Source organism: Heterocephalus glaber, unplaced genomic scaffold (assembly GCF_053883595.1).
Source record: "Heterocephalus glaber isolate CG9 unplaced genomic scaffold, H.glaber_assembly_v1.0 deba00000331, whole genome shotgun sequence".
In the NCBI taxonomy this organism is placed as follows: domain Eukaryota; kingdom Metazoa; phylum Chordata; class Mammalia; order Rodentia; family Bathyergidae; genus Heterocephalus; species Heterocephalus glaber.
Window position 1 is genome coordinate 6,519,342 of NW_028258142.1, and position 27,138 is coordinate 6,546,479.

General features: G+C 37.0%; 1 protein-coding gene across 1 annotated transcript in view; it reads left to right on the plus strand.

The window, feature by feature from the left end:
• The window catches only part of Fbxo15 (F-box protein 15), a 123,177-nt gene that overhangs the window by 93,881 nt on the left and 2,158 nt on the right, over positions 1-27,138 (plus strand). The gene's annotated exons all lie outside the window — the stretch shown is intronic.

The following is a 27,138-nucleotide window of genomic DNA, read 5'->3' on the forward strand; positions in this document are numbered from 1 at the left end:
ATTTTGTTCAACTCCAAGACTAGCAACCTGAAGGGAGGACTAGGAGAAAAAAGGCAAGGAAGAGAAGTAAAAGCTAAGCTGTAAGCAAACCAGACTGGAGGAGGGATTTCATCTTTGGATATGCCGCCATTTCCTCCCTGCACCACCCTGAGGCACAGCATCACGTAAAGTTGCAAGTCATGTACTGCCTGATGCATCCTGACAGTGGCTTCTAACCTCTTGCTGTCAGAGCAATCAGCCTCCCATCAGTGATGGCATTGCCCCTTCTGTTCTGGCATGGTGGAAAAGTGATGGCATTGCCTGGGCAGAGAGAACTTGAGTGGAAAAAGCAGGAGTGATTGTGTTTTTGACTTACACCGGACACAATCATTTGGGTAGACACCGAGAGCTGCCAAACTATTAGTAGTTGCCCCAGCAACTGTTGGGATTGTTCACTGAGTAGGTGAGGCCCAGAGGCTTCACTTCTCTTTCTGCCATTAGGTTATCTCCTCTTTAGTATCCCCAAAGCAAAGCATTGCTCCTTTTCTTAAAACCTTACTCAGAAAGTGCTCACTGAATAAATGCAGAATGTTCTCCACTGAAAATAAGGATTCGATGTCAGACTCCAAGCCAAAGATGGGTCAGTGGTCAATTTAGGGAGACTTTTCCTTGTTGTAGCTGTCCTGAATCTCCAGGTGATATCTGTATGTCTTTTCTGAGAAACTGCAGCTAGCAGAAGGAACAAAAAGCAAAGTTCTGTCTAAGCCGTCTGTGTTCATTCATTCATTCATTTATTCATTTATGAAACTCTCAGTGTTCACCTAGTCCACTGTGTACATATATAGTGAGTGTCCAAGATGGTCCTGGCTTTAAAAATACTCATAACCTATTCAGGGACCATAGTGACTTGAAATGTCCTTGTAGGTAGCATTGATTCAGTGGGTGAGCTGAGGCACCCTCTATCCCCTCAGCAGTCAGTGGACCAGCATTGGCTGATAGACAAGGACGATTCTGTCTTGGAGTTGGACACATGCCACCCACTTGGGTAAAGGGGGCTGAATGTGAATTCAGGTTGGTGCACGATACTAAGAGCATTGTCTGTCTTGACCTTGCTAGACAAGGCACACAGCTTTCCAAGCAAGCAATTATGTATCTTCTAGTGCAGGAAGAGTCTATAGCTGCATATAACCCAGAATGAAGCTCTCTGGAGGAAATGAGTGATAAAAATAAAGATCTTCTATGGTATGAGCACCCTTGCAATATGAGAGAGGTCATCGCTGCATAAAACTTACAGGGAAATGGATGGAAGAGTGACTGTATAGCTTGTAATGACAAGTACATCATAAAACTCCTAATGCACAAAGATAGATGGTGCCTTATTCCCTCTCTTTCCTTCAGAAACATTGACAGGCTAATATTCCGGGAAAATAGTCTGTCAGAGTTAGGTATTGTAAATCAAGACTACCAGGAATACACCCTGAGGCAGATCACTGTGTTCTTACTGTCCCATTGCTGGAGCATACAGTATGAGAAATCAGTCAGTAATGAGAAGAGAAATCCCTTGTGGAGCTGGAATATGTCCTCAGGATGTCTGGTGGAGGACAGAGTCCAACACCAAGAAGTACAGAAGAAACCAAGGCCATGAGAGTGGAAAGAGCTGCTTTTATTCAGGTTTCTTCCCAAGCTACCAAATTCAATTCCACTAACATCTACTGAATACCTAACAGGTATAAATGACGACCTGTTTCTTTACAGCAGGTATTCCGGTACATTCTACAAGCACATTTCTCTATGATATCACAGTAATTTCCACATTTCCTACCATTCATGTCTATTTAATTTGAAGATAAGGCATATCTTCAAGTTAAAATTAGGCAAATTTTCAGAGCCCCAATTAATGTTCCTGGATAACTTTCAACCAGGAAATCGTGACAGGCCCCATGAATTAAAGATGGACTCATAACTCTGTTATTCAGTTGCTGTGTTGGAATCTTAGAGCAGTTGTTGGATATGAGAGGAATTCAGTTATGCCCATCCGGGGATCGGAAATCTGATATAAATATATATAACAAGCAGCTGCAGAAGGCATTGACTGCTGCAGTGTAATTCTCCCTCTTCCTCAGCAGCTTAACTGGAGTGCATCTAAGGGAAGACATTAGACACACACATGGAAGAGAAGGGTGGAATGCAGCTGAAAACGTTCAATTTTAGAAAGTTAGGACCAAGGTGGCTGCATGTAAACAATGCTGTAAGTGTCTGGGCCTTGAACAGGGATGTTGGGGCCTGGATCTAACTTGATGGTTCATTTCCAGAATGACCTTTAGGATGTCATTTAGAAGACAATCTTGCTGATTAAGTTGGCATGCTGAATAAAGCTCACAAAGAGGATATGTTGAGTGGATAAAGCTTCATACTTCATTAAAGTTTGCCAAGGAAGAGAGATTATGGCAATAACCTGATGTCATTTTTCACACAGTAGACAGTCAACAAATGCCAGATCTAAGTGAGTTTGTTGAAGTGTATGCAATTACACATCTTTTCCTGACTTGACTGAAATAATTAAACCACTAATATCCATTAGTAGAGTGGTGCTTTGTAAATGTGATTATGCAATTTATTTTTAGAAGCAAATGAATATTAGAAATTGTGCTGAAATGTCTGTCCACAGAACATATTATATATATGTGTAGCCAGAGAAGTTAATAGCTTCATTTTGAGGATGTAGTTTTAGTAAAAATTTTCAACTAGAGCCTGGAAAATCAATATGATGGAGATAAAATTTACCTAAGAAATATTGGATAAGCCCCCCTCTATCAAGCTGTAAACCTTATAAATGATAAACCATCATACCTGCCATTTGCAGAATTACCTTCCAATCTACCACAGCTACAGACAGTATGAAAGAAGAAAGAAGAGATTATTATTTGGAGAACTTATCTATCTTGTGAGAAGTGAAAAAAGAAAATTATAAACACTGACCTTTGAAGATGATGTTTTTCATTTGTGTTTATTTTGTAGTTTAAAATACAAGATAAAGATAAATTATGGCCATGTGGTACCATTTAAAAAAAAACTTGGATGCAACCAAATGGCATAACAAATATAAAAGGAAGTATTGATTGATGACTCCTGATTAAAAAGCAAATGAAATCATTTTCTTGATACATTGCATTTCTATAATCTTTCACAGAGTATTGGGGTTTGGTAAAAATAGCTTAATCCACTTTCTTTCAATTGGAGGATGTGACCTTTCTAAATATGTTGTCAAAAGTTTTATTGAAATACCTGGATGATCCCAAGAGTGAAGGAAATGAAGCAACACTTTGTCTTCAGAAGCCCAAGGAGTCAGCGTTTAGAGTGAATGTATTAAAGGTCTAGAATTCAGTGGTGGTGAACCTATGGCATGCATGTCTCAGCGGGCTGTTTGTATTATTGAAAGCTCTAAAAGGTTCACCATTACTGGTCTAGATCTTTCATCCCAACATCAGAGCTAGTACAGCCTTGGGCTTCTGTGGGGTAAGATGCAAAGGTGAAGGGGGATCTATTTCTTGGCAGAAACATTCTTATATATTTATTGTCTTTAAAATGTGCCATCTTACACTCACATTCATGCACAGAAGCACATTTCAAACAAATCTGATTTGTGAAATGTTAGATTATTAATTAGACATATTGGGATTTTTTTTTTTTTTTTGCCTCATGAGGTGTTCTTGCACAGGATTGAAATATTCTCAGAAGCTTCCTTTTTTTCTTTCAAAAACCTAAAACTTTTAGATTTTTACAAATTATAAAAGTAATACATTCTCTTTGCTAGAAGTGCAAAACAAAGTATGAGGAAAATAAAAAAACACCCTAAAGTGAATAAGTACAACTCATGCTAATAACAAAACAATGAGAAGATATTCAAACTTCAGTTGATCTCACCCATTACGGCTCTAACCCACCAGCCTCCAAGGACCCTTCCTTCACAGACCCTTTCGCTTTTCCCTAGAGCTAACTATGACCATGACTTATAGGTCCACATGCTGACTTTTATTCATACTTTTATTATCTTAACTTGTGTTCCTAAATGTTTTAGTTTTGTCTACTTTGTGGAAATGACTTGAATGGTGATCTAGGGTAATGCGGTAAGATTCATAAAAGAGAGAGAAATGAGTAAAGACTGGAATTAAGTAACCAAATTATTGTTACTTGCAAATTCTTATTTACAGCAACACTCCAAACTAACCTATTTTAAATTAAGGGAGTTCAGCAAGGTGTCTATAGGGGTACTGTACCTTAATTTACAAACTTAATTTATTTTATGATATATATTTGTAATAGCAATAAATTAAAAATCTCTTATATACTTGTCAATAGCAAAATGAATTAATAAATTGTGGCATATTCATAAAATGTTAATATTATACAGCAGTATGGATGAAAGAGGGACACATGGATGAACATGGTTAAATCTCAAAAAATAATGCAACAGTATGTTCTAATTTATAGATTTAAAAGCCATCAAAATTTACCCTCAATATTTTTATAGAAATATGTATTTATAGTAATATCACTAAAACATACATGGGAATGTTAAGCATCTATTCAAGTGAGTAAGTCTGGGTACAGAGGAAAGGAGGGCAATGAGAGTGAGAAGGCTTTTAAAAGTGATATGAAGGCAATATGGTAAATAAGTGACTAAGGGTGATGTATTTGAAATATTTCAGACAGAAATGGAAATCATCATCAGTATGTATTATCATATATCACTATGTTAAATTTTAATATCTAAATATGTTCTTTATGTCCAGTAAGAATATATTCACAGACATATTAAATAGTAACTTCATGACTGTACTTTATGTAAGATTTGGGTTTAAACTTTTAGAAACTAATATATTTAAATAAGCCCATATCTATGATGGATTTTTTAAAAACCCTATAATCCTATTTACTACATTGGTCAACAAGTCTCAAGAGCATTGTTTAAAAAAATGAAAGTTGGGTAGGGACTGTCATTTCTAACCTTCATCCAGTTCCTTTCTAACTCAGCCCTTCCATGCCAACCCCTTATACCTGAGTGTGTGAGCAAAGGATATTGTGATCACAAGTGAAATCTCAGAACTAAGAGCTGAGGAAATGTCTGTGGTCTGAATTTTAAAACATTAATGTATCAAGCTAAAAAGAAAGCAATGTTATTGCAAGTATTTCTGTCACTTTCTTTGATGTCTTTTTCTTTGTACACTACATTGCCATGTCAGGGCACACTGATAACCACTGAGCCTTTGATCAGAAGAGAATTACTCCATGTAGCTCTAGAACTGATACAAAATGATGGGTAATTTCTTCTCTGAGACAGTAACCAGTGACTCACTACTATGACTCCCTTTTCTTCTCATCATCCAAGATGTTGTCATTTCATGGGGGAAGATAATGAAATCCCACTATTTTAACCTTTTGCTTGCCATAACAAAACACCATAGACTAGCAGCTTAAATAACAAGTCTCTCTCTTTCACAGTTCTGAAGGCTCGATAACCTAGATCAAGTTCCAGATGATTTTGTTCCATTAAGGGCTCTCTTCCTGGCTTGCAGATGGTCATCTTTTCACTCTGTCCTCATATGGCAGAGAGAGAGAGAGAGAGAGAGAGAGAGAGAGAGAGACAGAGAGAGATTGTTCTGATGTGTCTTTTATAAGGACACTAATCTTATCAGATCAGGGTCCCATCCTTTTATTCATTTCACTTCAGTTTCTTCTTTACTGTACAGGTACAAGGAGGATTAAGACTTTGAAGGAGGAATTTTGGAAGGATATGTACATAATACCAACTAAGGCAAATTTTTGTGTTTGAGTCACCTGGAGGCCAATTGTTAACTAAATACCAATTTGCAGAGCCAGCTCCCTGACGGACAAATCTACTGGGCTTGTTTTGATTGCTACCCCTGACTCACTTCCTGCAGTTTTCTTTTTGGAGATGTGTATCAAAGATGGATAACACAGAAGAAATGAACAGATTCCTAAATACATAAAAATTACCAAAACTGTATCAAGAAGATATAAAAATTCTAAATAACCCAGTATCAGTTGATGAAATTGAAAATGTAATTAAAAGTCTACCAACAAAGAAAAGCCCAGGTCATGATGGAGTCACTGCTGAATTTACAAGAAATTTAGAGAAGATCTAATACCACACTCATCAAACTCTTTAATGAAATTGAAAGAGAAGCAATATTCCCAAACTTATACCTGGAAGCAAGCATTACCCTGATACCCAAACCAGAGAAGGATGCAACCAAAAGGGAGCTATAGGCAAATCTCCCTAGTGAAAACAGATGCAAAATTTCTCAATAAGATAATGGCAAACAGAATGCAGCAATTATCAACAAGATTATACACCATAAGCAAGTAGGATTCACCTAGGGATGGTTCAACATACACAAATCAATCAATGTAATACACGATATTAACAGAGCCAAGGACAAAACCTATATGATCATCTCAATAGATGCAGAAAAAGCATTTGACAAAGTGCAACACCCATTCATGATAAAACCCTACAAAAATTAGAATAGATAATCTTTATCTTGATCTGATAAAAGCTATCCATGACAAACCAATAGCCAACATCTTACTAAATAGTCAAAAACTGTGTTCACGTTAAAATCAGGAATAAGACAGGGCTGCCCACTATCCCCACTCCTATTCAATATATTTCTGGAAACATTAGCCAGAGCAGTTAAACAAGAGAAAGAAAGAAAAGGAATAAGGATAAGAAAGGAAGAAGTCAAATTGTCATTATTTGCAGATGACATGATACTCTACATAGAAGACCCCAAAACTCTACCAAAAGACTTCTAGATTTAATGACCAAGTTCAGTAGTGTAGCTGGATACAAAGTCAACATTAAAAAATCAATAGCTTTTCTGTACACAAATAATAAATGCATTGAGAGAGAATTTAGGGAAATCACACCTTTCGTGTTAGCATTGAAAAAAAAAAACTTAGTAATCAGTCTAAAGAAAGTAAAAGACATTCATATTGAAAACTACAGTACTCTGAAAAAGGAGATTGAACAAGATATCAGAGACTGGAAAGACATCCCATGTTCTTGGGTAGGAAGAACCAATATAGTGAAAATGGTCATACTTCCAAAATTGTTATACAGATTTAATGCAGTTCCAACTGAAATACCAGTGGCATACCTCATAGAGTAAGAGATAACAATTCTAAAATTCATTTGGAACCAAAAGAGTCCTCGACTAGCAAAAGCAATTCTGGGCAACAAAGGCAAGGCAGGGGGGCATCACAATCCCTGAATTGAAATTATATTGCAAATCTCCTGTGATGAAAACAGCATGGTACTGGGCAAAAAAAAAAGACCCTCATGAGCACCAGTGGAACAGATTGGAAGATGCAGAAACAACTCCAAACGCACACAGCCACCTTATCTTTGATAAAGGGGCCAGATACCTTCACTGGAAGAAAATAACCTCTTTAATAAATAGTGTTGGAAAGACTGGCTTTAAAACTAGACCCATATTTTTCACCATGCAGTAAACTAAAATTGAAATGGATCAAAGATCTAAATATTAAAACAGAAACGCTAAATCTGCTGGAAGAGAGAATAGGTAAAACTCTTCAAGACATGGGTGTAGGCAAAACCTTTATGAACAACACCCTGATTGCACAGGAAATATTAAAAGAATCAGCAACTGGGATCTCATCATATTAAAAAGCTTTTGCACAGCAGGAGATACCACCAACAGGGTGAAGAGACAACTCACAGAGAGGGAAAAAATTTTTGCCAGCTCTTCAAAGAACTAAAAAAATCAGACCCCCCAAATTTAAAGACCCAATCCAAAAATGGACATTTTAAATGAATACACACTTCTCAGATGAAGAAATACAAATGACAAATAACTATATGAAAAAGTTTTCAACATCACTGGTCATTTGAGAGATGCAAATTAAAACAACACTGAGCTTCTATCTTACTCCAGAAAGAATGGCTATTTTCAAGAAATCAAACAACAACAAATGCTGTTAATGATGCGTGGATAAAGGAACTTTTCTCCCCTGTTGGTGGAAGTGTAGACTGGTACAATCCCTGTGGAAATCAGCGTGGAGATTCCTAAGAATATTAAATCTAGAGGTTCCATTCAATCCTGATGTTCCCCTTCTTGTATCTTCCCAAAAGAATTAAAAGGATCATACCAGAGTGATATATGTACATCCATGTTTATAGCAGCCCAATTTGTAATAGCTAAATCTTGGAAACAGCCCAACTGCCCATCAACCAATGAATGGACAAAAATGTGGGTTTTTTTTTTTACACAGCAGAGTAGTACTGTGCCATAAAGAAGGATAAACTTGAGACATTTCTAGGTGAATGGTTGCACCTTGAGACCATACTCTTAAGTGAAATAAATCAGACACCCATATTTAAATATCATGTTGTTTCTTTAATATGAGAAACAGAAAGTATAAATAAGGACCAAATTTATAATAGATATTGGGAATTGGGAAGAAAATGTTCAAATGGAAAGTGGATCTAGGGAAGGGGGATTAGGAAAAAAAGGAAGGGAAAAGAAAAAAAAAACAGAATACAAGGAAAAAAATAGAAACAAAGCTTTTGTAAATAAGGAGGAGAAGAAAGATTAAGAAGAGGGAAGATGATTGGAGAAAAAAGAAGAATCAAGATATATCATGTACAGGTACAAATTCCTTATGATGATCACTATGTATATATCTAAAATGTATCAATAAAATTAAAAAAATAAATTTGTATCAAGAGCATTGACATTAACATTGGGCTCTCAAAAAGAGGTTTGAAAATAGATCTATGCTGCTTTGCAGTGGAAAAATAGAAATTTAGGTGAAAATTTTGGAAAACATCAAAGCTAATATTTGATATCTACGATTCCAACTGTTGAATGAAGGGTGATGCTGAAGAGTGGAGGCAGGCAGATATTTAGGTCTTTTATTTCTCCCTGGAGCACTGATAAACCAGTGCTTGGAAGATAATTGATAACTAATAAAAGTGTAATGTATTTCATGAACATCTGTTATTGGTCTGCCACCAAACCCCAACTTAGTTTGATAAGTGACTTGTAAATGACTTATTTCTGAACATACCATGGCCTGTTTTATTCTGCTGGGCAATTTCTTTAACATTTTTCTACTTTATATAGGTGAAAGAAATAAGTGCTATTTAATATTTGAAAGGCAAATAGATGTTTTAGGAAGTGAAGGACAGTACTAAGGTTCTTCGTTGACAATTGTATTATCTTGAATCTCCATTGTATTCCTTGACTTATCATTTTCGTTCTAACCATTACTTTCTCATTGTGAATCAGAAGATCCTAAAGAACCTGAAAAGATGATGTCTTCAATGGCTAACTGCTTTGGAGGCAATAAAAATGTTTTATAAGTGAAATCTCTGGCTTCATCCTGTTTGTCACATATTTTACTAGTGATAATGGGAAACAGGAGAAGGATTACCATCTTTTGTTTTTGTTTTCTAGGACCTGCAAGATGATGATGAGAGAAAAAGAAGGAGGTCTTTTGTGATGGGGTGGGTGAGGAGAGAGGTCCCTGGTAGCTGGGTGGAGGATCTGGCCAGGCAGGATTCTAATTAAACTATACTAACTGAAGAGCTTTACACTGCAAAGCAAACTCTTTATTCCCAACTTTGACACTTGGCTGTGTCTGTTGGATACATTGAAATAAATGCCAAAAGTGAGTTTCTTAGAGAAACTATACGTTATAAACCCATCAAATTAGAACGAAGTGGACAATAAACTTTTTGAAGTTAGATCTATCCAGATTCAAGGCCTGATGGTACCACCAACTGGAATGTGATCCAGGTCATGCTCTGTACTTCCCTGGTTCCCAGTTTTTCCTCTACAGGTTGAGGGTGATACCTGCCTGGAATGATTATTGCAAAGACCACACAGGAAGGCTCCTGACCTTGAGCCCACGCAGGGGAGATACCTGTTATCTATTCACCCCTTTCCTCCATGGGGCAGAATTTTGGACATGTGAATGGCTGTGAATTCTAACAGCAATGATCAGGGGGATCTAAGACTTCTTGTATCTGCCGACTGCCTAGTGCTGAGCTGCCAGCTCCACATTCAGATGTGTTTCTGTGATAGAATACTGCACAAGGACACTTCTATGCTTTTACTTTGGTCTTTTTATTTCTTTTCTTTTTCAGTTTTATTAGAATGGTAACTGATGGTGCTATTTTTTAATACTTTATTTGTTTGTGTAAATACCGCATAGTTTCTCTCGTGTGAAAAACGAAAAGTGTAAATGAGGTTCAAATGGTATAATTGATAATGTGAAATAGGAAGTAAAGGTCTAAAGGAGTAGGGGAAGTGGGAAGGGTAGGGGAAAGGAAAGAAGGGAAAAGAAAAAATATGATGGTGCTATTTTTTATCATGTGTGCCAGACTTCCACATGCTATCTCTGTTGTGTGATGTGGAAGTGACCAGCTAGTGGTTTGTGCCTTGAGGACCCAGGAGGTAAGTGTGATGCCCTGGACCACCCCCATGCTGCAGGGCCAGAAAGCCTGTCTTGTATCCCTCTGAACAAGAAACACAACTGTCTCAGTTACTGCACTCTGTAATTAGCATTCTTACAATTTATGACACCTATTTTTGTGAAACTATTTCTTAAAATATATTTTATGATTGCTATTTATATGGCTGTGCTTATTGGTGCAAGACTTCTTGTTTCCTTTTAAGAGAAAAGTTAAGGAAATGAAAGCACAGCATGGAGAAGTAAAAAGATTGTGTGTGTGTGTGTGTGTGTGTGTGAGAGAGAGAGAGAGAGACAGAGAGAGACAGAGAGACAGAGAGACAGGGAGACAGAGACAGAGAGACAGAAAGAGAGACAGAGACAGAGAGTTTAATAGAAAAAACAACATAATAAAATTCAAAAGGTTTCATGAAGTCTTATAAACATTAGTTTTTAGGAAAGTTGTTATGCTCATTTTATTGTCTGGGCGGGCCTCTGGCTGGGGCTTGTGCACCTGAGCCACTGGTGTCTGGGCTGTTATGCTTATTTTAAAGATAACCTTATTATGAGTTTTTTTGTGTAGTGATGTAAATATAACAGAATAATGAAAATTTGTGATAGAGACCATATCATTTAAAAGTTGAAGAACATTTGTCTCTTTTGAGAGAAATCACTATTTGTCTTTCAAATTTGGTTTTCATTTATTTGTAATTGACCTTCAGCTGGGGCAGGCTAGGTATAATGGTTAAGAGCATTGATTTTGGCATGTGATCGACTTAGAGTCTATCTTATATTCTGCCACCTATTAATCGAGTAACCTTGTATTTGCGATTTAATTTTCAGAGTCTCACTTCTCTAATTTGTAAAATGTCATCTGTGTAATGACAGAAGATTCCTCACAAGATTGTTTTATTAACTAAGATGGGTGGCATCTGGCCCATAATAAATCTTGAGCAAATCGGTTATCATTTCTCTGTGTTTATACAGAGCAATGTATTATAATAAATTATGTCTGTGTATTATTATTTAGCAGCATGCCTGGCATGGAAAAGTGAACCTGGGACCTAGGAAATTCAGGTGCATTGGAATTGATATGTTCTATGAATTGCTCTATTTCTGTTTCTTTGTTTCTCTTTGCATCCTGATGAATCATGTCCTTGGAAAAGCAAAAAGGACCCTCCTCTTAAAACCTAGACACAGAAACTGTTAACATATATGAAATATTTTTTCTCATATTTTGTATTCTTTTTGATTTAAGATAAGCTATTATTAAAATATTTGTTTGCTTTTCTTTTTTCAGTTCATTCATTTGGTCATTTGAAAAAAATCCTTACTGAGCAGTTGGTGTAGGGTGCACACTATGATATTGGCTACAAAGCGGGGGAAAAAGGGAGAAAAAATATAAAGGCGAGTGTGACAAAACCTTGGTCTTAGGAGAGTCAGTGGATCTATGGGGCACGTGGTCACAACAGAGAAGGGCATCAGTATGCTATAAGAAGAGCTCCAAGAGGGGAGACCACAACGGATGACCGGTGGCCCTGATGACAGTGGGAGGCTTCACAGAGACCCAGTCTTCCATAAAAGAAAAATGGCACCAGATGCTTGTGCGGAGACCCCCTGCAATAGTACAGAGTGAGTGAACTTAGTGCCACTGAAACAAAATGGGAGAGGTTTTATGATGTAGAAAATCCTGGAGGATGTTGAGGAGGAAGTTGGCCAATGACATTAGGCTCCCTGTGCTGGCTTATGTTGCCTATGATCAAAGATGGACTCCTACCTTTCCATGGAGACTGGGTGATAGAGTTATCGGTTGTTTTTTTTCCTTCAGCCCTCTCTTTCTTTCTTTGTTCTTTTCCTACTTTACCCAGCTTTTTGAGGTGTAGTTGATAAAAATTGTGTGTCTTTAACATGTCTGACTTGATGTTCCGGCACATGTGATGAAATGGTCACCATAACACAAGCTGCATTGATTTCTTTATTAATTGGCTGCATTTCACAGCCATGTATCCAGGTCCTTGGGGAACACAGGTTAGGGAAGTTCACTTGGCAAGAAGTCCAGAGGAGGTTCACATCTCAAGGACAGAGATAAGATTTATGATAGCACATTTTCCAAAGTAAGTGCTTTAAGGAAAGGGTGCTCAGGGACTAGAGTCAGGAAGACACCTGGCTATAGCTTAGTGTGAAGGTGATGTTGGCCACAGTGAAGGAGGCAGGGAAACACCAGCCCCAAGGAAAAGCTGTTCTGGTGACCAGTAGAACCTCAGGTTCTGACAGGAGCAGGCTGGCCTCCAGTCCAGCCCTACCTCTTCTTGTGTGTGGCCAGAGCTCAGTTACTTGCTCTTTCTAAGCTTCTCCCTTTTCACATAGACACAGGACATATTATTGGAAGGACTAAATGGAGTCTTGCACATAAATGCTTGGCAGAATTCCTGGCACACAGTATGTGACAATGTGAGGTTTTGTTTTGCATTATGGTGTGGAGATCAGATGGAAAGCTTGGTCTTTGCAGAGACAGGAGCTGGAGTTGAATCTCTTCCCTGGGCCAGGCTAGGGAGGGCTGTTTACATCCTTCTAATGAATTAAATGTCAGGGGACAGTATCTGGCTCTGCCAGAAGATTCTGACATGGTGACCTTTGGGTACTTAGAAGGCTCTGGCATCTGTGGAAAAGCTGAATTACATATAAAAATCAGTAACTTATTTTTTTCTGTTATTTTGAAGAATAGATGAGTTTTTAAGCATTAAATACATTTACCTATTACATCACAGTAGTTGATAAGGAAAACAGAAAATATGAATACACACATATACGATCATATGAATAAGTTCTGCAGTAATATGTGAGAACACCAGTAATCATGCTTTATTTTCTGTATTTGATGGTGCTTTGATGCTTTGAGAGCCTCACTGGTCAGAAGAGACTGCCCATCCAAGTACAGTGTAGTCTGATGTCAGGTGGGAGTGGGAAGCTTGCAATAAAGTGGACAGGTTGCCTGTGTGGTCTCTTCATGACTTCAGTTAACTCAGGAGGAGAATGGTGAGGGATGGGGGCTTTTCTCCCTTGGACCATACCTGTGTGTGTGTGTGTGTGTGTGTGTGTGTGTGTGTGTGTGTGTCACAGGTTTGGTCTGGTTATCACCGATCACCCTGTGTTTTGGGTTCCTTCCTTAAGCAGGTCTCTGATCATCTCGTGACTGGATTACTTCTCCTCCAGGTCACACACAGTACCTGCCTCAGTGTCTGCAAGCTCAGCCAGCTCCAGCTCAATGACTTGATTGCAAGGGTGAGAAGGGGGTAAGGCCCTTATGATACTGAAAAGGAAAATGTGGAGCTGGTTACCAGTAGCTACCACTGTCACGATCCTTCTTTGAGATGCTAATATGGCAGAATCCTTCCTGTAACCTGGCTTTTCCACTGTGTGTAAGGGCCCTGCTCACTTCTACCAAAGGGCAGTTCCTCCAACTCTCCTTTCCCTTCATAGTCTTCAGTCTCAGTCTTCAATCTGAGACAGTCATAATCTTCAGAAAAGCATAATTTCAGAAAGCATAATCAGGTCCTCTTGAAACCAATCTAAGATCAACTTCTTTTTTCTACCCTAGGAGGAGCATGGGCAGAAATATCCATTTTCTTCAGTGTGTAGACAGTGACCCAGCAAAGCATTCACAGCACAGTGCTCTTTCACTTCCAAGTGTTGTCTATAAAATATGTATTAAGTGCAGGGGCTGTTTGAATAGATGAAGGAATTCAATGTTGGGATGGTTAGCTGAAAAAATGTTAAGCGGGTAGTTCAAAGGTTTTGTTGGATGCACAGCCCAAGTGCTGTAACTTATGTATGAAGTTTCATTTGCCAATCTTTTGATGCAAGAGTGAGTCTATTCTGTGAGCGTAGGTTTAAATTCTGTCTTCTCTTTTTATAAACTGAACTCATATTCCATCATCTACATTTCTCAGTTTAGCTTTCTTTAAGGTGGAATGAAAATTTTAATATACTTGCAAAGAACTTTGAGTGCACAATCCCTCAAAAACACTGTATACATTTTTTGAAGAGGAAATGTGTTTATTATATTTTATTTTTGTGTGGCATTCCACAAGTGGTGTACTAGGGAAAGCCACTACATTGTACAAAGTGCTTGTGTCAGGAGATGCTTCTCTTCTCGGGAGGTGAGAATCTTGCTACTCAGCATGCCATTCAACAGAATACTTCACATGTAAGGCAACAATATAGTTTTTACATTGAAAAGTGATGTTCTTATGACATTCAGCACCCCGAATTTGCTTTTCCCGTTTCAATATCACATGATTTATGTAATAAAAATGTGAGTCAATGTTTGGCCTCTGAGAAGGTCTTCCTTTTAGGCCAGGTTCTGGAGGATGACCAAGGGTCTCCAGATAATGGCACACCACATGCTGACAAAACTCCAGAAAATCTATTGGCTTTTCATCATATATTTTATGCAGTTGTCAAGCATTTTTTAACATCAGTTTGAAACAGAACAAAATGGGGCTTGAATATCATTTCTTTCCCTGGATTGATGCCCAGTACTTATCAAAGTTTTCATCAGTTCTGTGCTTCCCATGAACTTGCTATACACTTTGATCATGTTTGGCTGTAAAACTTGGATCTTCTTTTTTAGTTTCTGGGAATAACAACTGACAAGTGACGGGATCAATATCAGTACCAGATGAGGCAACAGTGACAACAGTTATTATCCCATCTGCAGGCAATATTGGCTATGCCTTCAATTCAATAATCAAATGTGCCTTTCTTTCTTCTTTAGAGCTACATTTGATTCCAATGGAATTTTGTCAATGTGATCCTTTCTCATTGTATCTGTTGCCTGATATCCCACTGAACCGAGCTTATCAAGATGTGCAATACTGGTAAAAAAATTATTGAATATAAAATGGCATTGTCCCAGATGTGCCTAAGTGCCTCAAACTGAAGAACAAGTGATACATCAACACCATATTCTTCATGTTTAGTATTTATTGGGTTTTTATTCTGATATGGCCGAAACCAGACAATGTAGCCCAGACCACAATTTATGGCCAAACTGAATGGGCTTTCCTCAAATAAATTGCTTGTACCCATAATGACCAAAATAAGGAACCACGGGTTCATCAAAGCTAGAATATGTTTCATTTGGAACAAATTTCATATATCTCTCATTGAGTTTGCTTATGAGAGGTCACAACTTGGAAAACTTGTTCATTGGATCCAAATTTTCATTGTCAGCAACATGCAAACTAGAAAATATACTTTCCAGGCAGTTACACCTCATGGCAGCACTAACTAGTACATTATGTGCATCTGTTCTTTGTTCCCAAAACATGTGCCTTCTAGTAACTAAGATGTAACTACTCAAAAAATAATTTCCAGAAAACATTTGAATTCAGAGCTAGTTAAACCAAGATATACATCTTTACTTTGAGTGTGTAAGTTGGAATACTTGACAATGAGTTCAATGACCTTGTCATCGAGAAAAAATTCAAGAATTCTGTGGGAGTTCTCACTTTGGGGAAGAAATCGTTTGGTGGTTCTGTAACTCTCCTGCTACGGGTTGTGCAATTAGGTCTGCTTTTTTCTATTTGCAAACCATTTTTGTTACTTTCTTCCTTGATGGTGGAGATGGTGATACTGCACAGTAGTCACAGAAGGACCTTTGTCAGGAGAGTCATCTTTACATGCGTATGAGGGATAGACTGAGTCAGACTCAGCATCAGCACCATCTTGAATAAGATAGCCAGTTGTGCACAGCAATGAACCTGGAAGATTACTGTTCTACCTTCTTCATCTCCTGAGTCCTCATCAGAAACACATGCTGTGGCATTATAGGTGGTTGTATTACTATAGCACTTGCTTCCATGCTGTCATCTGTCTCTAAAAGGTCAATTAGTTATTTCATGTAAACTTAAGAGTTCAAGGCTTCTTGACACCTTTGGAGTCAGGGGACTAGAGGAACTGCTCATAGAATGCTGCAGGTCAAAAGTCAATATATACATTTTTTATTGGGATCACGGAGTTGGATTAATGTGACTACTGGTTAGAATAAATTTGTCATGGGTCTGTGAAAGGCTCCTCTCCTTGTTACACCGTATCAAAGGGACTATGTTCTATTGTGTTTGGTTACACTATACTGTATTATGTAGTTTTTACCCTTCTTCACCTGCCTGGACTCTGTTACTCTCCCCTACAGATTCCTGGTCCTGTTGACTACCTTTCAGTAGACATATATCTTTATGAAATAGAAGGCACCTTTTGTGTTTTAAAATTTCCTAAGTGGTATAAATCTGTAAATCTCATTCTTATTTGTACTCCTTTCTTTTCTGTTCGTTTTTGTCATCTATGCAAACTGATGAACATACACTTACTTTAACCAAAGTATCATAATCCATAGTGCATATTGTAAATTTTCCTACATAAGTCTTTTTTACTCTCCTAGTAACACACAACACATCAGTTATTTTTTGCTGCATAACAAAACACCTCAACAGAATGTGCCTTCAGACAACGATTTCGCTTGCTCAGTATGCTGGATGACAACCGTTTGAGAACTGAACAGTTCTTCTGGTATTGCTTTGGGTCCATCATGAGGCTGCAGTCATCTGGATGCTCAACTGGAGCTGGATGACCTAAGGCAGAGTCACTAACATATCTGTGGCAAACGCTGGTGGTCTTCTCAACTTCATGTAGCATCTGGCGAGGTAGCTTCAGATCCTCACAAACCCCACCGCACTTGAACTTTTCAAACCACTGCTTGCATCATGTTTACCAAATCCATGTCTCTGTACACAGAACTTACAGATTTGCTCTCCCTTCCCCTCCCCTCCCTGTTTCTCCCCTCCCTTCATCTCCCCTCTCCTGTCCTTTCCTTTTCTTTCCCTTGAACATACATCTAGGAGTGGGATTGTGGGATCCTGGAGCATATTTGTACTTCCTTTCACTAAACATATCATCTTGCGTTCCAGAGCTACAGCACCAGTTTCTATTCCATCAGCTGACATAAGAGCCAATATCCTCCTACTTTCTCATCAATATGTAACATTATCTGTCTTACTAAAATTTTTAATTTTGGTGTTGTAAAGTGCTATACTACTGATTTCATACTCTGACTAATTATATGAGATTAACTCTTAATATACTTATTTAGCCATTTTAACTTTTGTTTCTATATATCGTATTCCTATCCTTTGGCCAATTTTATCTATTAAGGTTATTATTGCTTGTTAAATTGCATGCACTCTCTGTATATTTCAGGTATTTATTTTCAGCCCTTCATCTGCCATCTTTTTCTCTGTGGTTTGTATTTTTGGACTTAAAGTCTTTCCCTTTTCTTGTCTGGGTCATAAAATGAACTTGGTATATTTATTTCTGTTAGACTTTAGGATACACTTTATATAAGGTCTTTAATTTTTATGTGGTGTGAAACAGAATTCAGCTTTATTTTTCCTTACAGAGTATGCCAGGTTTTCCTACCTACAATTGCTTAAAAAATCTTTTATCTATTTTTCTTAAAAAATAACAAGAATATTTGCAGGCTTTCTTCTGGTTGGAATGTTCATTTCTCAGTTGTACTGTCCTTAATACATAAGTTTGTAGTATGTTTTGATATCTGGTAGGAAACAGTCTGTCTGCTCTTGATTTATTTAACTATTTAGGAGCCTCTGTTATTCTTTATATATCCACTGTGGCTTGTGTCTTGATGTCCCCCCAAGCCTCGTGCAGTCATGGGTAGGGCTTTTTCTGGAATTGATTCATGGTCCAATGCTAGGGCACTAAGATTAAGGGTGTGAGTGCTACCCACCCTAAATAGTCTGAATAAGATAAAAGGGGCGGAAAGATGCTGTTCAGGTCTCTTGTTGCTTTTGTTGTCTTCACCCCACCATGAACTGTTGCCCCTCTGTTACCTCTGTTATGGACTGAAACCTCTACAAACTGTGAGCTAAATAAACCATTTTCCCCTTTAATTTTGGGTGTTAAGTATTTTGTCTCAGCAATGAGAGAAAAGTAACTGAGACAATATCTTAATATAAGTTTGAGGAATCCTTTAAAATCTTCTAAAATTTTGATTGGGATTATGTTGAATTAATGAGGTATTTTGGGACAAATTAACATCCCATGTGCCCATAATAAAAAAAGGCAAATAGTAGAAGTAAGAAAATATAAGAGAAATAGAAGCAGTAATTCAAACCATTAAATTCCTTAATCCATATGTAAGTTTAAACCAATATTCAAACACATGAATTAACCTACTCTTTTACTATGCACTGGCTTTGTTATTTTATATTTTATAACGATATATTCATTTTTTCATTTATTAAGCTTACTAGCATAAAACTGTTCATGATATTCATATGCTGTGTTGCATATGGAATGTACCTTCCTTCTCCAGTTTATATCTATCTATCTGTCTGTCTATCTATCTACCTATCTCTCTATTGCTCTCAGTGCAGTATTGGGATTGAAGCCAGGGCTGTTTTTATTTTTTCTGTTCAGACAGGGTATTCTTAACTTGCTAAATTGCTCAAGGTGGTCTCAAAATTGTGATATTCCTGCTGAGCATCCCAGAGTGCTGGGGTTGTAGGCATGGACCACCATGCCTGGCTTTTATTTTATTTATTTTTATCTTTCTAATTTTTCAAAATAATTAAACTGGCCATCATTTTTTTTTTTTTGCATTTGTAAGTAAACAGATCTTGATTTGAATAATCCTTTTGTTTTGGCTTTAACCTGAAATGTGTTTCAAAAGCTCATGTGTTGAAGGTGTGGTCCTAGGTGCAGCAGTGCTTAGAGGTGGGGCCTTTGGGAGGTGACTGGATCACAAGGCCTCTAAGACTAATCTATCCATGGCCTTATATGGAAGTGGTGGAAACTTCAGTAAGTGGTGCTGATTGGAGGAAGTAGTCACTGACCGGGTGTCCTGCCCCTGACTCCTTCCTGTTTCTCTCTCTCTGCTTCTTTACGGCCATGAGGTGAGCATCTTTCCCCTTCCACATCCTCCCACCATGATGTATCTCCCTCATACTGTTGTAAAGGAAATAGAGCCAGATAACCCTGGTCTGAAACTGAGACAAATTAAACCCTTCCTTCTTTAAATTGGCTTTCTAAGGTATTTTGTCACAGTAAGGAAAAACTGACCAATAAACTTTTCTGTTGCATTTTATCCATACCATTGATTTTTGTTCTTACATTTTAAAACTGATTTTCCCTCTTACGTTTACAAGGTGTGATAAAAAATTACAGAGAAGGTTTAAATTTAAAAGATTACAGTAACAGACACATTGCCATTGATTCTCCTTAAAATACTCCTCCCCATGTGAAACACATTCATACAATTGTTCTTGTTACATTCTGATGCAGTTCTGGAAATCCTCCTTCATGAGCTATGAATAGAAGTGGGGATAATATTTTGAGAGGAATTAATGCAATGTATCTTTTACTGCAAATTAAAAAAATTTAAATATTAAAAAATTTTTAATTTAAGCATTTACTTTCCCCCTTGTATTTTAGTTAAATGTTTGTTTCAAAACCTTTTTCTTGTTTTTAATTGTTAAAGATGTACATACTGTACTCATTGGATCATGATTTTGGTACCATTGCCAAGAATTCTTCACTTAACACAAGGTCAAAAGATTTTCTTCAATATTTTCTTCTAGAATTTTATTATTTAACCTCTTAGGATTATGGGAAATTTTGAGTTAACTGTTAGATATGTCTAGTTACCCCAGCCAATTGTTGAAAGGACTATTTGCTCTCTCCATTAATTATCTTGGCACTTTTGTGAAAATTAAACTATTACATGAGTTTATTTCTAGACTCTTAATTCAATTCCATTGATCTATATACCTATCCTGTGCCAATGCCACTGTCTTGATTAATGTAGCTTTATAGTGAGTTCCACAATTGGAAAATGTAAGTTTTCCAACATTATTCTGTGTCAAAATTGTTTTGGCTCCCTTAGGTCCTTTGCATTTCCATGTAAATTTTAGGATTAGTTTGCAAGTTTGCATATTTCTACACAAAAAAAGCCTTCTGGGATTTCAACAAAGATTGAGGTAATTTATAGTCAACTTGGGAGCAACTGACATCTTGGCAATATTAAATCTTTTAGTACTTGAACATGGGTATCTCTGCATATATTTATCTCTATTTTTATTTCTCTCAGCAATGTTTTATAGTCTTTAGTATACATTATTTAGTATACATAGTTTTTAGTATACATTGTTCTGTTAAAGTTTTTTAAACTTTATTTTTTGATGCTTTTTGAATGAAAAAAATATAAATTTCATTTTATTTGTTGTTAACAGATATAAGTGTAATTTTTTTTTTATTTTTGTATATTGACTTTGGGCTCCATGCCTTCATTTATGTGCTCTAGTAGTGTGTGTGTGTGTGTGTGTGTGTGTGTGAGAGAGAGAGAGAGAGAGAGAGAGAGAGAGACAGAACTATTTCACTGCTATTCTTTTTCCACACTTCTCTCATCTTTTTCTTCTCTTCTTTCTTTTTGTGCTTCTCTTTTGGATCTCATTCCCAAATTTAGAAAGCAAAGCACTCAGTCTTTCACTAATACATATGGTGTTAGTTGTTTTTTCATAGTCATCCTTATCAGATTGAAGAAGTTTCTATTCATACTGTATGGAAAGCTTTTTTAAAAAATCACAAATGGATTTCGGATTTTGGCAAATGCTTTTTCTTCATCTATTAAGAGGATCATTTTTGTTTCTATTCTATTAATATGGTTTATTACAGAAATTGATTTTTAGATATTAAACCAACCTTGAACTTTGGGAAAATATTTCATTGTGTTGTGTAGTCCTTTTAATATGTTGCTGAATTTTTGTTTGCTAATATATTGTTAAGGATTCTGTGTCTATGTTCGTATTGACCTGAAGTTTTCTTGTCTTGGGATGTCTTTACCTCACTTTGTAATGCTAGCAAGTAGTAGTATGCAAGGAGAATACTAGCATCATTGAATGATTTAAGAAGTCCTTCTTTCTCTAGTTTATGAGATTGTAAAGGATTGGTATTATTTCTTCTTTAGACATTTAATAAAATTCACCAGTAAATCCGTCTGGGATTGGTTTTTCTTTGTTGTAAGATATTTATTTCTAATTAAAATGTTTTTTTGCATTATAGGTCTATTCAAACTTTCTGTTTTTGTCAGTTTTGGTAGTTTGTGTTTCTAGAATTTGTTCATTTTATCTAAGTTGTCTCATTTGCTAGAACATCACAGTTCATAACCTTTTAAATTCTTCTTAGTTCATCAATGACGTTCTCTCTCTTGATTTTGCTAATTTGTGTCTCCCCTTTGTTGTCCCCGGTTTAAGCTCAAGGTCTGCTAATAAAAAAAATTTTTTTTCAGACAACATTCTTTTGGCTTCATTGATACTTTCCTTATGATATTTCTATTCTCTATTTCATTTACTTCTGCTCTAACTTGCTAGTTTTCTTCTCCTTACTTTGTATTAGATTTGCTGTTCTTTTCCTGGCTTTTAAAGCAGAAGCTTAAGTTATTTATTCATGACTTTTAAAATTTCTGATGTAGTGATTAAGGCTTTAAATTTCCTGATAGTTATTTTCTTAGCTTTCTCCTATAAATTTGATGTTTTAAATACTTTTATTCATTTCAAAATATCTTCTAACTTTCCTTATGATTTCTTTTCTGACTCATGGGTTATTTAAAAGTATTGTTTAATTTTCAAAACCTATGGGAATTTTCCAGATTTTCTTTCTATTGCTGGAGACTAATCAGTATCCAGTGTTAATACCAATTGTACATAATGTCTTTGCATTTTATTCCAACATGTCTAGAAATGAGCTCTTTCTCTTGTCTTCGATGTCACTTCAAGGGCCTTTTAACCTGATGTCTTCTACTTCTCTCTAACTCAGAACATTCTTAGAAATTGTTTTTTCTAATATTTTCCCTTGTTTATTTTTTCTCTTCCACTGATGTTTCTATTAGTGTAAAGATACTTTTATTTTTATACAACATAACTTTTATATCTTCTCTGTATTCCTAGTAACTCTTAGTAAGTTCCTTTACCTAATTGTGCACCCCAAGTTTTCCTTTGCTTATATCCATTTTATTTATTTATTTACTGAGTGTATTTAACACTAAATGTTTTTTACTTGTTCTTTTCCTGCTCTTGACTCATGTTATCTTTTATATGTCTTTGTCAAGATGGTTTTAAATGTTTTATCTGGCTGTGTTATTTTGGGTCTCTACAGTGCTCGTCATTTATTTTTGGACCTAGGGATTTTTCTCCCTGGAACGCAGTAGTCTGGTGTTCAACATGAGTAGAGATGGGGCTGAACTGTCTCTTGTTCTGGCCTAGTAACATGTGCCCTTGCTGGCTCTGTGCATCACTAACTTTACCCTGGTAACATCTATGACTTGGGTGGTGTCTTAGATTTCTAAGACCATGGAAAGAAAATTCCACACTGTGAATAGCTTAGTACAGCAGAATTTTGTTCTTTTCACAGACTGAAGGCAAGTAATTTAAAATCAAGGTATGAGCAGGGCCAGGGTGTTCCAGGGGAGGATCCTTCTTGCCTCTTCAGCTTCTGGTAGCTCCTAGCAATCTTGATTTTCTTTGGCTTGTGTCTGCATCACTCTAACCTCTGTTTCTGTTTTCATATGATGTTCTCCTTACATGTCTATATCCAAGTTTCTCTCTTCTTGTAAGGATACCAGTGATTAGATTAGAGCCTACATGAAAAAGCAAAGGTAATCAACCTTGTGGTATTAGTTTTTTTGGGCTGCTGTAATAAATTATCTCAAATTGGGATAGCTAAAACCACTGGATTGGTGGAGAAAGTATAGCCTTGTAAGACGGAAGTAACAAAGAAGCATGGGGTGAATAGTGGTGGTAGGGAACATGTAGTCTTTCCACCTGAATAATTGCCATTTTATTTCCCAGGTCCTAGACTTTGCTCTTTAACTCCATGGGCTCCAACATCTGACCCAGGAGGGAACCAACATTTCATGCTAATTTACCATCTTGTCAGGAATGTAAAGTCACCTCTGCAGAAATTTTAGATACATTTCACTCAACATTTTATTATGAAAAGGTTTAAACTTACAGAAATATTGAAAGAATTTTGTACTGAACCGCCGCCTATGCAGCACCCAAATTCTTTAGTTATTGGATAGACATTTCCAGGCTTTATTGTTTCCCCTAATCTTTTATAGCTGTGTTGCTCATACCTGACTTGACAGAATTTTTAGTAACTCATCTTTTCTTTTTCATTATTGGAGATTGAACCCAGTACCTTTGTACTGAGGTGCACCCTTTTTATTTTTTGAGTCACGTCTTGCTAAGTCCTTCAAAGTCCCAGGCTGTGCTCCAACTTACAGTCTTCCTGCTTCAGCCTCCCAGAGTGGTAGAATTACAGATGTAGACACCACGTCTAGCTAGCAATTCATTTTTGATGGATTTTTCTAAGCATTCACATTTATAGGAACATTAACTGCTACCTTTTCATACTCATACTTGTATATCATTCAGTTGGTTTTGAAAAACAGAATCCTGTGCCTACACCATTTCAACACTGGAGGTATAAGTCAATGTGCCCTTGCTGCTGTCCTCAGGCTGCCAAGCACACTGGATCTTAGCCTGAGCTTCTGCAGAGGGCTGGGAGCACCAAAATCTGCAAAGTTGAGTTCTGGAGGTTGGTTAAGAAAACTTTTAGATCAATCCCATGGGGGCATGTCGAGTTCAGATGACCTGTGCTAAGTTCTGTTCAGTTTCTTGTGTTCCTTTTCAGAGGAAGATGTATAAAAATGATCTGCCTGTGTGATTTTCCTGCCAAGGTATGCTGGCATACAGATAATCAGGTACACATGCTTGTATACTCCCTCTCCACCTCCATGTTATGGCAGTCCCACTGGAACCTGCATTTAGAAAGAAACAATTAGCAAACAAAATTAGCCCCATGGCACATTTTTTTTGGCCAGGCCTAAGGTACATTTACATTCCTGTACCACATAATTTTCTGGACACCTGGACCTTAAGAACCTGCTTTGCATGACCTGCCTACACCTGCCTGCTGTGACCAAGGAAAAGCACTAACCTGCCATGCTTCCATACAGAATCTGTTCATGAACAAATGATACTGCACACTTTCTAACTGATGTTTTTAAGGTACAGATTCCACTTCAGCAATAGTAAAGAATCTGCTGGCTGCTTAAAAGGACCAGTTTATCCCCACATCATGAAGACTACTATTATCATTAATGTCCTCCCACTGCAACTTAATATACACTTCCTGGCTGTGCCATTATCAATTCTGGTTGCTTTTCCTTGCCTTTGACTGCTCACTGTGCTTCCATTGCCACCCACTAAAATTCCCCCAGTGCTGCTTCTAGATGTGAGTCTGTTGTTTCACATTCTTCCTGTTTTCCCGTGGCCTAGACAGCAGAATCCTTATTTCTCGGCATGGGAAGTGAAGTTTCAAATGATTTTCCTCTAATTTTCTTGTACAGCCTAATGTCTTTCAACTTCCTCCTACCTCTACTTCCGGTACAGCCTTAAATAGCATCCTGTGAGCTGGCTCCCTAGTCTACTTTTGCTCCAGCTTTCTCTTTGCTATCAAGATCCTGACAATCCTCCAGGCTCCACAGCAAATGCTGCTGTCTCTTGGTTGTAGGTAATGCCTTTTGTGTCTGTGCTCCCAGAGTGCCTCATTTCTTTTATGCCTCACCTGTTCAGTCTTCATAAGGTAAAGGTAATTCATGTGGCTAATGCTTATATTCCATGGTAAGCTCCCTGTGTGGAGAAACTGACTTTTCTCTATTTTTATCCTGACCACTTGTTGCATGCTACTTATTTAAAGAGTTAGCCCAAAGTGTTCATAATTCTGGGGATCATTTTATATTTATATATATACATATGTATGTGTGTATATATATATATATACATACCTATGTATATATTACAAGAGCTTATACATTTAGGCATGGAAAAATTTATATGTGTAACAGATTTTCAGAAACACTGTTGATCAATAATTACATTAGCTGGAATTATGTCTGACTTCCTTCAAGTGAAGTTAAGCCATACAACTATTATAGGTTGGGGGAGAGATGAGTATTAGTAATCTGTAAATCTGTAACATTATATCCAATAACACATCTTAGAGAAGAAAGCAGCAACTAAGCTCTTAATATAACTTAGACACTTCTAGATTTACATATCATTTGATACCACTCACATTTAATTTTATATGAAATGTAGAATGTACTCCTGATGTGTAATGGAAAATACTCATATGAACAAACCATTTGTTATCATGTAAGGTACAAATTGATGCATATGATCTTTTGCATCTCTGAGATAAGCAGAAGGCAAGAGAATAGTTCAGAACTACAATTTGTAGAGAATGATCACTAATTCCAGCACTTTCTCTATACTCTAAAGCTTATCCAAGCTTTCATGCCCAAGTGGAAGCTCCGATAGATGTTCAAACTCTATGCTATTCAAAGCTTGGGGTCTTTTTGCAAGAAGTGTTATCAAGAATATTGTATAGGAGAATCATCAGAGTGAAACACTTAGAATCGTCTATAAAAGAGAACTTCAAGATTACTTTTTAAAAAGTAGAAATAGCTCCTAATTGTACTCTACATATAATTTTCTGAATTGTCACCAAAATGATCACTCTTGCGAAAAAGAAATTATCCTCACTTTCTGAACATGTATAGTAACTGTTTATTACCAAACTCTGAAAGGAGTGATGAATGTATCTATCTAAGATGTATAATAAATACAACATTGAGTGGAAACAGAAGAACACGAAAGAATTCTACTGATTCATTTTTACTTGTTGGGCCATTTGTTTATTCACCAAACTCATCTATCCAACAAGCAGTTATTGAATACTCTTTTGTACTGATTAGGAAAGCATCACTGAATGAAACAATTTGTCCTCTCAAGGAAATAATGATCCAGATGGAAAGATGTGACATGTTCCTAAAAAACAATAACACAAGGCAGAGCTAGATAAATATCATAAGGGAGTCTTGGAGCCTTGCAGGAGTGAATGTTTTCTCTCAGCTAGGAAAGAAGGCACTCATGTATTAAGCAGATGCCAGGCACTGAAGACTTTCTACCCATGCAGTCTGAACTTTAAAAGGTGGAACCTATGTGCTGGGCCAATATTAGGGTTAGAGGAAGTACGAGGATAAATCCATTTGGGAAATGAAGTGGACGAAGGCATTGGGTCGAGGTGGGGAATGAGTGGGCAGGGACCGCCAGAGAGTCACGGGATGGAAAGAGTTAGCCAAACTGGAAGGCCGTGGATGCCAATAAATTATTTGTACATTACTTTGTAGCAAATAGGAAGCCAACACAGCTTTTTAAGCAAAAAAGATAATGTGATCAAATTTACATTTTAGAAAAATTAATTTGAATTAATTCTGAGTTTGCTTAAAATTCCTTTCTGCGGCAAGGAAAACTGAAAATGAGCTAAGCAGACAGAAAAAAAAATCAAAAACTAAAAAGGAATGTTCCTTTATGTGGGGAAGATGGTGCAGTTTAAGGCAGCTCCTTCTCCTCAGCTGGTCCTATACTGCTTCCTTCCTACGACTCATCATTAAGGGTCTTTGTCTTATTTGTATACGTATTTACTTGCTTGAGGTTTGTTCCCACCGCACTCACT